Raw genomic sequence first — 14104 nt, 5'->3', positions numbered from 1 at the left:
ATCAGGGGGTCCATGAGCTTAAATTGAAACTCAAAAGAACATTCTTGTGGGAACGTGGTGGCGCAGGTGTGATACGTTTACTAAATACTACACGGGACGGTGTGGGCTTAGTAAGGGCTCTGTGGTGTTCACCTGACTGCAGAGGGGTCCATGGAACAAAAAAGGTGAGGAGCCCCTGCCCTGGAGGAGTACTCCTGCCTGCTCACTGGGTCTGAGTGAGGGGCTCACCCACAGACCCCTGCGTCGATGTTGGCGTTTTGTTGCTGGGGAGGTCAGTTCCTTAGGAGATCTGCTGTTGGTTTTAAAACTGTCATTATTATTTCACTTTTTTATTAATTTCATTTGGTTATTTTGTTGGCTTCATCTGTCCAAGGGGCTGACGGTGGCGGGGCCAGTGGCTCGCCTGCCCCGACCTACCTGCTCCGTCCGCCGTGGCTGACGTCTGCACTGCCCTCGTTCCCACGGCGGCCCCTGCACCCCACGCCTCCCGAGCCCCGCCTGCATCCTGGGTGCCATTGTGGGCAGCATGAATGCAGGGATGGGTCAGGAGTGGCCACCGGCCTTCAGAAATGCCCCGTACACAGGAGATGGCCCACTCCTGAACAGTGTAGGCAAGGGGGGTGTGTGTGCATGTGTGTGTGTGTGTGTGTATGTGAGTGTGAACAGGCACTGCACAGGGGCCGTGGAGTGGGGCAGCTGTGGGCAGGTGTCTGGGGAGGCCGGGCAGGGTCTACTGTCAGGCGAGGCTGCCGCCAGGCCCAGAGCCTAGAAGAAAAGCACCTGGGGGGACGGCGGGGCACCTTTGTTCCCCATCTGCAGACTTCTAAGAAAGGGGGGCTCTGCACTCCCCAGGGAGCCCTGATGGACAATGGCTTTAGCCTCTCTTCCTGCCCTTCCCTGCACTCTCCCAGAGAGAAGGGGCCCCATTCCTGTGCCCCCCGACCCCAAATGTGCGTCACCGGGATTTCTGCTAATGCCACCTCATCAGAGAGGTCTTCCCAGTCCCCCTGCACTGGAAGCATGGGTTGGCTCCATGCCAGCCAGCGAGGGGCTGGGGAGGGCCCAGGCATGGCACCAGAAGATCCTGCCACTTTAATTTTTTAAAATTTTATTTTCTTAAATATACTTTTTTTTTTTTTAAAGATACTTGGATTACATTAATGTTACATAAAAAATGTAGGGGATTCCCATATGCCCCATTCCCTACTCCTCCCACACTTTCCCACATTAGCAACATCCTTCAATAGTGTGGTACGTTTGTTACAATTGATGACCGCATTTTGGAGCATTGTCACTAAGTGTGGATTATAGTTTACATTGTAGTTTAAACTCTCTTCCCTGCACAATCTTTTAAGTTATGACAAGATAAATAAAGACCTGTATCTGTCATTGCAACATCATTCAGGACATTTCTAATGTCCCAAAAATGCCCCCATATTACAACTATTTTTCCCTTTCCCTCCCCTCAGAACCTCCAGTGGCCACTGCCTCCACATCAATGATAAAAGTTCTTCCATTGCTAGAATCACAATAAGTCTATAGTAGAATAACTCTAGTCTATTATTCATTCCCTAATCCTGAGGATTCTAGGATGGTGATGCCCACTCTGCCTTTAATTGAGAGGGGGCTTAGGTCCCATGGGGCAGATGGATGGGACTATCTTGCTTGCAATTGTAGACTCTCTCTGTTCCTTGGGATGGTCATTGTCCATAATCATCTCCTTCTTAGTTGTACTGGGCGAGTCCAATGAACTAGAGAGTTGGTGTTACAACTCTGTTGAGATTCAAGGCCCACCTGGCACATGGACAGCTCAAAGATTTAAATTTCTTGGACATTAACCTGTCAACTCTAGTACTAACTATAGGTTCAAATAGAAGGGGCAGAAGACCCATGTGTAGGGAAACCACGACTGAGTCCAACTCTGTCTCACTGGGGAGCATAAATTCCAAAGTAGGGCCCACTGGCAGGGTGCCAAACTCCTGAGCTGTCAGCCCTGCCTATAATGTCTGCATGTCTCCAGAGCCCTCAAGGGCCCCGCTATTTGAGGCAATATTTACTGTGGTAGTCAATTGGATCCTGCTAAGTTGTGCATATGCGTAACCTCAGGAATGACCTCACGACTCACTTTGATGCCTCTTAGCCATATAAACTCTTTTGTTTTTACCCTTTCCACCTTTTGGTCAAGGTCTTTTTTCCAGTTGCATTGCTATTAATAATTGGTGCTTGGTAGTAATCCCTCAGTGCCAGGGAGGCTCATCCCTGGGAGTCATGTCCCACACTGGGGGGAAGGTAGTGCATTTATATGCTGAGTTTGGCTTAGAGAGAGGCCACATTTGAGCAACAAGGAGGTGCTCAGGAGGTAACTCTTAGACAATTTATAATCCTAGGCTAAGTTTCCATTTCAAAAGAAAAGGTTCATAAGTACAGTCATCACTATCAAGAGCCCATCAGTGGTCATCCTCCTTCACTAGTCACTGCCCCTATATACTTGAGGGATTCTTGCTGTCCCATTAGAAAATGTGGCAGAGTTCCCCAGGGTGAGAATTGGATATTCTTTCTGTTACTGTATGGATCTCCACCCACTGTGACAATGCCCCATGAACACTTGAACTCATTCATATGCCTTATAAGTATGCCTCAGGTAAACCTCCTCCATGCAATCCCTGTCACCAGCATCCCATACCAATGATCTTCCCCTGCCACAGTGTAGCCCTTCTATGATCCAAACTTCTTAAAAAATGAAGCCAACAAAACAACCAAGTAAAATTAAGAAGAAAATGAAATAATGATAGTTTTAAAAATAACAAAATACAAAAAAATTTTAAAAATTTGAATAAACATTAAAAAATTTTTTAAAATTTGAGATTATGTCTTTCATCACTGTAAGAGCTGTTGAATTGCATATACAGTGACATTTTCTTCCATTTATTCCCACGGTGTCTTATTTTTTTTTCATTTTTATCTTCAAAGAAGCTTTAGGTTACGGAAAAATTACATACAGAATATAGGGAATTCCCGTATACCCAACAACCTCCCCATTTTCCCCTTTCCCCTATTAAGAACATTTTACATATGGATGATATATTTGTTACATTTGATGTACAAACCTTGAAGCATTGCTACTAACCATGGTCAATGATTTACAATATGGTTTGCACTTTGGAGCACACATTTTATAAATTTTGACAAAATTTAGAATGGCCTTTATCCATCACTGCGAAATAATGTACAACAATTCCAATGCCCCCAAAACACCTCATGTTCCATCTCTTCTATTCTTCTCTCCCCATTCCCTCAGGACCCACAGCAACCACCAAGCTTCACTCCTTGAAAAACAAGATTCATAGTTACTTGCAACAAAATTGAGGGCTTGACATACTGGCTCTGCCTATGCTCTCGAGAGACTCCCGCCTCTCTATTTGAGAATATAGCAGGACTCCACAGGATGGGAGTCTAACACCTTCCTGTTCATTCTGTGGCTCTCCACCCACTGACACAACACACTATGACGGGATGAACTCACACACTCCCTAGAAGCCTGCCCAAGGTGTGCACTGTTCCGCATGGCCCCCACATCTAGCACCCTAAACCAGTAACCCTACCCTACCATATTCGCCAAAAGAACATTCCCAGTGCAGTTTCAACCACATACCCGCAAAACTCCAGAATTCATCTGCTCCCTCCTCCCAGTTCCATGGAAGGTGCAACCCACCCCGCTACCTTCTCCCCCTCACAGACCAGCACCTCCCAACCCAAGAGCATCTCTGCACCACTGTTAATGCCTATCTACTGTACAACTAAACCCTTCCACCTTATCATAGATTTCACCCATATGGGTATTGGCTCACAACCCTCTACTCCCTTTCTATCTCCTGTAAACCTGTCTTCCAGACTCTAGCTGTGAGTCTGCTCATTTTGCTTAATTCATATCAGTGAGGTCATGTAATATTTGTCTATTGGTGTCTAACTTGCTTGTCTCAACATAATGTCTCCAACGTTCATCCACGTTATCCCATGTTTAATATGCATTCCTTCTTACTGCTGAGTAATATTCCATTGTATGTATATACCAGGGCTTGCTTATCCATTCACCTGTTGATGGACATTTGGGTTATTTCCAACTTTGGGCTGTGAATAATACTGTTGCGAACATTGGTGTGCATATATCTGTTTGTGTCCCTGCTTTCAACTCTTCTGGATATATACCCTGTAGTGGGATTGCTGGATCATATGACAATTCTATAATTAGCTTCCTAAAAAACTGCCAGGCTCACCTCCACAATGGCTGCACCATTCTGCATTCCTACCAGCAATGGATAATGGTTCCCATTCCTCCACATCCTCTCCAACACTTGTAGTCCTATTTTTTTTGGTAGCCGCCAGTCTAATGGGTATAAGATGACATCTCATTGTAGTTTTGATTTGCATTTTCCTAATAGCTAGTAATATTGAGCATCTTTACATGTGCTTTTTAGCCATTTGTGTTTCTTCTTTGGAAAAGTGTCTACCTAAATCATTTGCTCATTTTTTAAATGAGTTTTTGTCTTTTTATTTTTGAGGTGTAGGATTTCTTTATATATGCTGGGTATTAGGCTCCTATCAGCTATATGGTCACCAAATATTTTCTGCCTTTGAGTAGGCTGCCTTTTCACTTACTTGACAAACTGATTTGAAGTGCAAAAGTTTTTAATTTTGAGGAGGTCCCATTTATCTATTTTTTCTTTCATTGCTCATGCAATTGGGTGTAAAGTTAATGAAACCATTTCTAATACAAGATCTTGTAGATGTTTCCCTATATTATCTTCCAAGATCTTTAGGGTCTTGGCTCTTACATTTGGATCCTTGATCCATCTTGAGTTAGTTTTTGTATAAGGTGTGAGATGATGTTCCTCTCTCAGTCTTTTGGATATGGATATCCAGTTCTCCAAGCACCATTTGTTGAAGAGGCCATTCTCTCCCAGTTGAGTGGGCTTATTGGCCTTGTTGAGTATCAGTTGACTGTATATGTGAGTATCTATATCAGATTCTCACTTCAATTCCATTGGTCAATATTTCTATCCTTGTATCAATACCATGCAGTTCTGACCACTGTAACTTCGTAGTATGTTTTAAAGTCAGGTAGTGTGATTCCTCCGATTTCATTTTTCTTTTTCAATATGTCTTGGCTATTTGGGGCCCCTTGTCCTTCAGAATAAATTTCATAGTTAGTTTTTCCCTTTCAGTAAAAACTGCTATAGTAATTTTTATTAAGATTACATTAAGTCTGTAAATAGTTTAGGTAGGATAGACATCTTAACGATGTTTAGTCATCCTGTCCATGAATAGGGAATATTCTTTCATTTATTTAGATCTTCTTTGATTTCCTGTAACAGTGTTGCTTAGTTTTCTGTGTCCAAGTTGTTTACAATTTTAGTAAAATTTATTCCTAGATACTTGATTCGTTTAGTTGCTATTGTACATGGGATTTATTTTCTTGATTACCTCTTCAGATTGCCCATTATTGGTGTACAGAAATGCTGCTGATCTTTGCACATTGATCTTATAACCTGCCACTTTACTGAATTCACTTATAAGCTCTAGATTTATCAGGGTTTTCAAGGTATAGGATCATGTCATCTGAAAATGAATTTTTACTTCTTCATTTCCAATTTGTATTCCTTTTATGTATCTTTTTTTTTTTTTTTTGCCTAAGTGCTTAAGCAGGTACTTCTAACACAATGTTAAATAAGAGTGGTGACAGTGGGAACCCTTGTTTTCTTCCAGATCTTGGAGGGAAAGCTTTTAGGATTTCACTATTGAATATGATGGTAGGTGTGGATTTTTCATATATACCTTTTATCACATTGAGAAAATTGCCTTCTATGCCTATCTTTTGAAGTGTTTTTTATCAGGAAAGGGTGCTATGTTTTGTTGAATGCTTTTTCTGTATCTAAAGAGATTATTGTGTGATTTTTTTCTTTTGATCTATTAATGTGGTGTATTACATAGATTGATTTTATGTCAAACCATCCTTGCATACCAGAGATGAAACCCACTTGGTCATGGTGTGTAATTTGATGTGTTGTTGAATATGATTAGAAAGTATTTTGTTGAGGATTTTAGCATCTAGTTGCATTAGAGAGATTGGTCTATAGTTTTCCTTTCTCGAGGCATCTTTGGCTTTGATGTTAGAGTGATGTTGGCATCATAGAATGAATTAGGCAGTGTTCCCTCCACTTCTGTTTTTTTTGAAGAGTTTAAGCAGGATTGGCATTAGTTCTTTCCAGAATATTTGGTAGAATTCACCTGTGAAGCCATCTGGGCCTGGGCTCTTCTAGTTGGGAGGTTTTTGATAACTAATTCAATGTCATTACTTGTGATTGGTCTGTTGAGTTCATCAGTTTCTTCTTTCATCAGTGTTGGCTGCTTGAGTGTTTCTAGGAACTTGTCCATTTCCTCTGAATTATCCATCTTGTTGGCATACAGTTTTTCAAAGTATCCTGTTACGATATTCTATTTCTGTAAGGTCAATAGTGATATCCCCTTCCTCATTTCTTATTTTATGTATTTGCATCTTCCCTCTTTTCTTTTTTTTTGTTAGTCTAGCTTAGGGTTTGTCAGTTTTATTAGTCTTCTCAAAGAGCCAGCTTTTGGTTTTGTTTTATCTTTTCTATTGCTTTCTTATTTTCAATTTCATTTAAAATTTGGTGCTTTCCCTGTTACTGCAATCCTTTAACCGTTTTCTGGAGCTTTGAGAAAAATGTTTCTGCCAATTCTTGCTAGTTGTTTAAAGCTTCTGTGGGGGAACTAAGCCCTAAATCTTCTCTGCCACCTTGATTGGGGTGGGTCTGTTATATATTTTTGTGACTTTACTTTTTTTCTTTAATTAGGGAAGCTGTGGGTTTATAGAACAATAATGAATAAAATACAAGATTTCCTTATACCACCCTAATATTAACACCTTGCATTTGTATGGAACATCTGTTATACTTGATGATAGCACATTTTAATAATTGTGCTATTAACTATAGTCCAGGGCTTAACTTAGGGTTCACTGTTTGTGTAGTGTATTTCCATGTGTTGTTTTTATTTTATTTTGTTACCACATATATAATCTAACATTTCCCATTTTAATCACATTCAGGTATATATTTCAGTGCTGTTAATGACATTAGCAATGTTGTGCTGCCATCACTACCATCCATTACCAAAATATTTCCATCACTCTGAATATGAACCATTTATATTTTAAGCCTTAACTTCACATTTCCTAACCCACCCCTCTCCTGGTAACCTTTACTCTAGATTCTGACTCCATGAATTTTGCTTATTCTAATTATTTCATATCAGTGAAATCATATATTATTTGTCATTTTGTGCCTGATTTAGTTCATTCAACATAATATCTTCAAGGTTTATCCATGTCATCCCATGTATCAGGACTTTCATTCCTTTTTACGGCTTAATAATATTCCATCATATGTATACACCACATTTTGTTTGTCCATTCATCACTTGATGGACACTTTGGTTGCTTCCACCTTTTGGCAGTTGTGAATAATATCTCTATGAACATTGGTGTGCAAATATCTGTTTGATTCCCTGCTTTCAATTCATTAAGGTATATACTTAATAATAGGATTGCCAGGTCATTTGGTAATTCTATACTCAGCTTTCCAAGGAACCACTAAACTGTCTTCCACAGCAGTTTCATCATTTTACATTGCCATGAGTGAGTGTTTCTGTTTCTCCACATCCTCTCCAAAACTCTTTCTTTTCTTTTCTTTTAAATAGATGCCTTTCTGATGGTATGAAAAGGTATTTCATTGTGGTTTTGATTCATATTTCCCTGGTGGCTAAAGATGCTGCTGAGCATCTTTTCATGTGCTTTCTGATCATTTGTATATGTTCATTGGAGAGATGTCTGTTCAAGTCTTTATTTTTTAATTGGGTTGTTTGTCTTTGTGTTGTTAAGTTGAAGGATTTCTTTATATACACTGGATAGTAAATCCTTATCAGAGATGTGGGTTTCCAAATATAGTCTCCCATTGTGTAGGTTGCAGTATAACTTTCATGATGAAGTCCGTTCAGATGCAAAAGTTTTTCATTTTGATGAGGTCCCATTTTCTATTTTTTCTTTGGTTGCTTGTACTTCCGGTGTAAATTCTAAGAAACCATTGCCTAAATAAGGTCTTAAAGATGCTTCCATATGTTTTCTTCTAGGAGTCTGATAGTTCTGGCTTTTTTATTTACATTTTTGATCCACTTTGAGTTGCTCATTCATTTTTTCCCATATCCTTTAATTCTTTCTCTGTGTTTTCCTTCATCTCAGAGCATTTTTAAGATCATTTTTTAAACTTTGTTCAGAATGCCCACATTCTTGTCTTCTTTGTTGGTGTTTTCTGGATTTTTGTCCTCTTCCCATGGATGGATCATCGTTTCCAAATCTGTTTGTCTTGTCATCTTTTTGCACACTGGACATGTTAATATTTTAAAATATTAACTCTGGGATTTATTCCCTGGAATGCCTGTGTCGTTTGTAACCAGCTGGTGATAAGACATGGATTTTCCTTCCAGGCAAGTCTGCCCAAGGTGAATGCAGTGGGCAAGATTATCCCTGTCTTCCCAGGCATGGCAGGAGGCTGGCCTCCCTCTCCTGGGCGTGAAGAAGGCAAGATTTTACCCCGGACTTTTCACCTCCACAGTTTCTTCCCCGCCTTTCTTTGTCTCAAGCTGCTCTTTGGCTGGCTGCTGCCCACCCATCCATTTGGACTCAGCTTACGTGTCCTGGCCCCAGGGACACTCATGACCCCCTTTTCCTTGGCGGCACATACCCCACTTATGATGAATGGGTTTTGGGGTCATTTACTACCTGTCTCCTGCTGGAGCACACCTGTTCTGTTCACTGCTGTACCCCCAGATTCTAGCATATGTTAGTGACTCCATAATAGTAGTGTTGCATGAGTGAGATATGAAATGGGGAAAGAAACATTGGGCACAAAGATGCCACCATCAAATAGCCCCAAATCACAGTTTTCTCCAAAAGAAAATAAAGAGAACTGCATCCTAACAAGCTGAAGTGGCCAGAGGGGTGCTCTGCTGAGCCTGGCTTGGTAAAGGACCTTTGCAAGAGAGAGGAGGGCATTGGACCTCTCATGTCAATAAAGCTCAGGCCCTGCAGGAGCCGAGGCTGTTTATGACCCGGGAGAGAACAAAGGGCCTTCTCAGTTATATCCCTGCACCTAGAAAAGGAGGAGAGGTGATGAATTTCTGGTATTCACAGACTTTGTCTTCTATTTTCTTGGTGAAAAGGAAGTAGAAAGAGAAGTTCCCTACCCACGAGGCAGATGACATTTTGGAGAAAGCCTGGGGTCTGGATCTTTCTGGCAGAGAAGGTTGCCAACTCCCCTGATCCCAAAGTTTCTGCTTCTGCAGGTTATTGTGAAAAGCAAATGAGTTAGCAGTTACTAAGCACCTACTGTGTGCCTGGAATCCCTTTAAGCATGTTAGTTCTTTTGGCTCATTTATTCTTGTGATTTAGGGTATCATTAACTACCATTTACAGAGAAGGAAACTGAGGCACCGAGAGTTGAAATAATGTGGCTGAGATTGTTTAGTCTGGACTGGAGATATTTTGTATATATGTGGCCACAACTGTAAGGTTATTGTGGAGAGAACAGTGGAACCTGTGACAGTGGTGGAAATTTTAGGGAAGCCATTTCAGCTCATTATGAAGAATACCTTTCTGAGCCCTGTAATAGTGGAAAGGCCTTCCTGGAGAGGCACTGAGCTCCCCATCGTTGTGGGTGTGCAAGCCAGAAGCTCATGACTACTTGATAGGGAATCTATTGAGGAAATCTGTGCCTTGTTTAGAAGCATGAATTAGCTGATGCTTAGAGTTTGTTTTATTTCTCAGGCTGTCTTTCGTATGACCCTCAGCTAAGCTTCAGGCAGAGTACAGTCTGCCTTTCTAAATAAGAATTTCTAATGTCATCTATCTAATCATCTTTCTCTCTACCTGCCTGTCATCTGTCTGTCTGTCCATCTCTCTGTTGGCTATGCTTTCCTCAGGCCTTTTCTTTTCTCATATAGAGTAATATCCACGAAGACTGATAAATGCAACAACAGCAACAGCAGGGGGAAGTAACATTTTCCAGCCTCTGTTCTGTGCCGAGCACTAGGCTAAGGGGCTCACAGTCTTTGTTGGGGGCCTAAAGGGCAGCAGACATTGGAACCCTGCACCTGGGGTTCAAATCCCCGCTGTGCCACTTAATAGCTGTGCGACCTTGGACCAGGTATTTTAACTTTTCTGTGCCTCAGTTTCTCCACCTATAAAAAATGGGGTTAACTGCTTACCTTACGGGGTTGTTGTGAGGATTAAATGGTTTAATACACGTAAAGCTGTTGTTTAAAAGCCTGTACGTGCTGTACCGTAATGAATGACTGATACACCCAGTACCGCGAGAGGCAAGGTCTTGAACCGTCTCCGTGACCCTCCATTGGGGTGGGTGATGATAATCTCACTTCACAGGAGGGAAACAGGCACAGGGACATCAAGGCTCTCACAGCAGCTTGCCCAGTTCCTAAAGGGGTGGAGGGGAGGCTGGAAATGAAGTCACTGTGACTCCCAAGGCCCTGCTCAGACACGAAATGAAATCCTTGCTGTGTCCAAAAGGTATGAGTACGTGCCTGAAAGGGAATTAGGAGGAAGGCTCAGGAGAACGTTTAAACTGGGGAGAGGAGCACTCATGGCTCTTCCTGGGCTGTTCCAGAGCTGACTGCCCTGCAGGATCTGGCCGGCAGGTAGGCTGAGGAACAGGCAGCGATTGGGAAAGCCCAGCCCAGGGTTTCCCTTTAAGAAGTCCCTAAAGCCGTGGGTGGGCCCAGTCTCACTTTTGCACTGGAAGAGCTCTAAGTGGAAAACGTCCAGGAGGAAAGACACAAGCTGATGGGCCCTTGCAGCTTGCATTCTGTTTGGGTTTGTGCCATAGTAAAAGAAAAAGGAGAAAATGATTTATCCTAAGTTTTCGTGATGTTTCACTCAGAGGTGGTGACCAGTTTTACTCTGATTCAACCTCCCATTATAATTTGGACAGTTACAAACTAAGGAGGATAATCAATCACCCGCCTAAATTTCTGTTGTCCATGCCCTCGAAACAACAGTATGTAAATATGACCTCCTTGGAGTCCATAATGGAATTTTACAGTATTATCTATCCACAGAAACGAGCCTCTGATGGGGAAAATTTGTTTCACTAGCACCAAATTGGTTTATGTGAGTCTATATGCTTATACCAGCTAACTTGAACAAAGGGGATTTATATTGTAAAAAATGGCCATGGCAATTTAGTTTTCTTTCTGAATTATCTTCCATGTTGATTATCAAGCCCTTTTTCACATTTATTGCCTTTTGTATCAAATTTTATCCTAATTTTGTTCTGATACCTTGCTCACCATTTGGTGACAACTAGATTAATTTTTATGTGAAAGAAATGAGGAGTAAGATGCTAATGTCTTTTTCTTTTTAATCATCATTAGCTAATCAAAGTATTCATCCATTCCTGAATAATACAGGCTGTGCTGTTTCTTTTAGAGGTGTTATTATGAGCGAGCCTTTTTCTTTCTTTTTTTTTTTAAATGTTACATTAAAAAAATGTAAGGGGTCCCCTTATACCCCTCACCACCCTCACCCCATTCCTCTCACATCAACAACCTCTTTCATCATCGTGGCACATTCATTGCATTTGGTGAATACATTTTGGAGCACTGCTGCACTGCATGGATAATGGTTTACATTGTAGTTTACACTCTCCCCCAGTCCACCCAGTGGGCCATGGCAGAACATACAGTGTCCAGCATCTGTCCCTGCAGTACCATCCAAGACAACTCCAAGTCCTGAAAATGTCCCGCATCATAGCTCTTCTTTCCTTTCCCTGCCCCCAGCAACTACCGTGGCCACTTTCTCCACATCAATGCTACAATTTCTTTCATTACTAATCACAATAGTTCCATAGTAGAATATCAGTAAGTCCATTAATAAATCATAATGGCTTATGTTTATTGAGTTCTTGTTATGTGCTGGACATTGTTCTAAACTGCTTGAAGTAACTCACTTACAAGAGGGTCTCACTTGTGCAGGACGTACATGCTGCAAAAGTAGCCTGTGCAAATTTGTCCATCTTTCCAGTGCAGTGGCAAGATGACATTTTTGTGACCAGAAAAAATTAATGCTCCCTTGGAAAGCAGTGTTTGAATCCTGTTAATTTTGCCAAATTGTTGGAGCAGTAAAAAATTCTTAAGAATCATGGGAAGCAGACTTGGCCCAATGGATAAGGCATCTGCCTACCACATGGGAGGTCCGCGGTTCAAACCCCGGGCCTCCTTGACCCATGTGGAGCTGGCTCAGGTGCAGTGCTGATGTGTGCAAGGAGTGCCCTGCCATGCAGGGGTGTCCCCCGCATAGTGGAGCCCACACACAAGGAGTGCACCCTGTAAGGAGAGCTGCCCAGCACAAGAGAAAGTGCAGCCTGCCCAAGAATGGGGCTGCACACACAGAGAGCTGACACAGCAAGATGAAGCAACAAAAAGAAACACAGATTCCCGGTGCCGCTGATAAGGATAGAAGCAGTCACAGAAGAACACACAGCAAGTGGACACAGAGAGCAGACAACTGGGGGGGGGGGCAGTGGGGAAGAGGAGAGAAATAAATAAAAAATAAATCTTTTTTAAAAAAAACCCAAAAACTTAAGAATCAGAGCCCAATGAGTACAACTCAGAATTTCTGTGTGTATCATGGAGTCATTAGGGACTCTTTATTGTTGTTGTTTTGTTTTGTTTTGTTTTGTTTTTAAGAAGTAGAACATTTCATTGTTGTTTGACTAAATTAAAAATGCCATAAGGGCAGATGGGAATTTACCTCTTTACCAATTAATCCAATCCTTTATGTGAATGACGAATTCTGAATATTTATCTTTTTCTCCTGTGGCCATTTGGGAAATTAACAGATGAGTGTTAGCTTCACCAATAGCATGGTACTTGATTGTTCTAAAGGCACATTTTCCCCTCATTTGTGTCATTGAAGCATACTGACAGTTTTTAATGTTGTCACTTCTGCCAGTTTATCGATAGTGATTAACATCAAAACTATTTAAACCAAGTCCCTATGAAATTGTCTTCCCAATCATTTGGGGAAAGCAACTTGTGGTCCCTGGACTCTGTTCTGTAGCTAGTCTCCTGGGAGACAGAAAGGCGAAGAAGGAAAGTATCATTATACAGCCCCAGCAGAATGCCAGACGCGATGCCAGTCATTTTATCTTCTCACCTCTATTAACTCTGAACATCAACCTAGGAGGGTTTTAGATTTACAGAATTGAGAAGATAGTGTTACTGGATTTTATCTAGGTTCTTGGCTATGCTGCAGAAATGAATTTTAAGAGCACGCCAGGTGAGTTAGACCAGTAATTTATTCAGGTGGGGAGGGAAGAGAAATGGGAGAAAATAACACAGCAGGGGTCCTAGGTAGAGAGGAAGGAGCCGAAAAAGTAATAAAGAGGGCTGATTTACAGGCTGCAATTTCCCATTCTAGGTTATAAATGCCCAGGTTTTACTTACATGGTGATCCAAGTGGGGGAGAAGCAGTTAGAGCCCGGGTTCAGAGGCAAGAGAGCACGAGAGAGCATGGTCAGGGTGGTGGTCCACTTTATAAACTATTAATTATTACACCTGTTTGCTCATGGCAGGGGAGGGGTCCCAGCTGTTTGCTGTTTTGATTGATCACCTCACCCATCAATCCTCCACTGAGGACTCAATGATAAAGTCCTTGGGGAATATCTGGGGCTTTTCTTTGCTTCCAGAAGAAGCCTTTGTTCTGGGTAGCAGAGTCCTGGGGGTGGAGGTCCTCCAGCAGCCATCTTGGGAGTTGCTGATGTCCATGTGGACTCTGCCGGGTTCCAGATCCGTCTACTGATTCCCTGTCTTACTAGCCTGCATCAATGTATAAGATTCCCATATGCCCCACACACAGTTTCCCTTATTACCAGCATCTTACTTTAGTAAGTACACTTGTTACAATTAGTGAACCAATGTTGATGCATTATTGTTAACTAAAGTCTATCCTTTTATTCAG

At 41.8% G+C, this 14104-nt stretch overlaps 1 protein-coding gene across 5 annotated transcripts in view; it reads left to right on the top strand.

Moving 5' to 3' along the window:
• EVC2 (EvC ciliary complex subunit 2) overlaps positions 1–14104 on the top strand; it is a 166890-nt gene that overhangs the window by 64651 nt on the left and 88135 nt on the right. The gene's annotated exons all lie outside the window — the stretch shown is intronic.

The sequence above is a fragment of the Dasypus novemcinctus genome, chromosome 1 (assembly GCF_030445035.2).
Source record: "Dasypus novemcinctus isolate mDasNov1 chromosome 1, mDasNov1.1.hap2, whole genome shotgun sequence".
Taxonomy (NCBI): Eukaryota; Metazoa; Chordata; class Mammalia; order Cingulata; family Dasypodidae; genus Dasypus; species Dasypus novemcinctus.
Note: the sequence above shows the minus strand (reverse complement) of the source record. Positions and strands in the feature narration are given on the sequence as shown.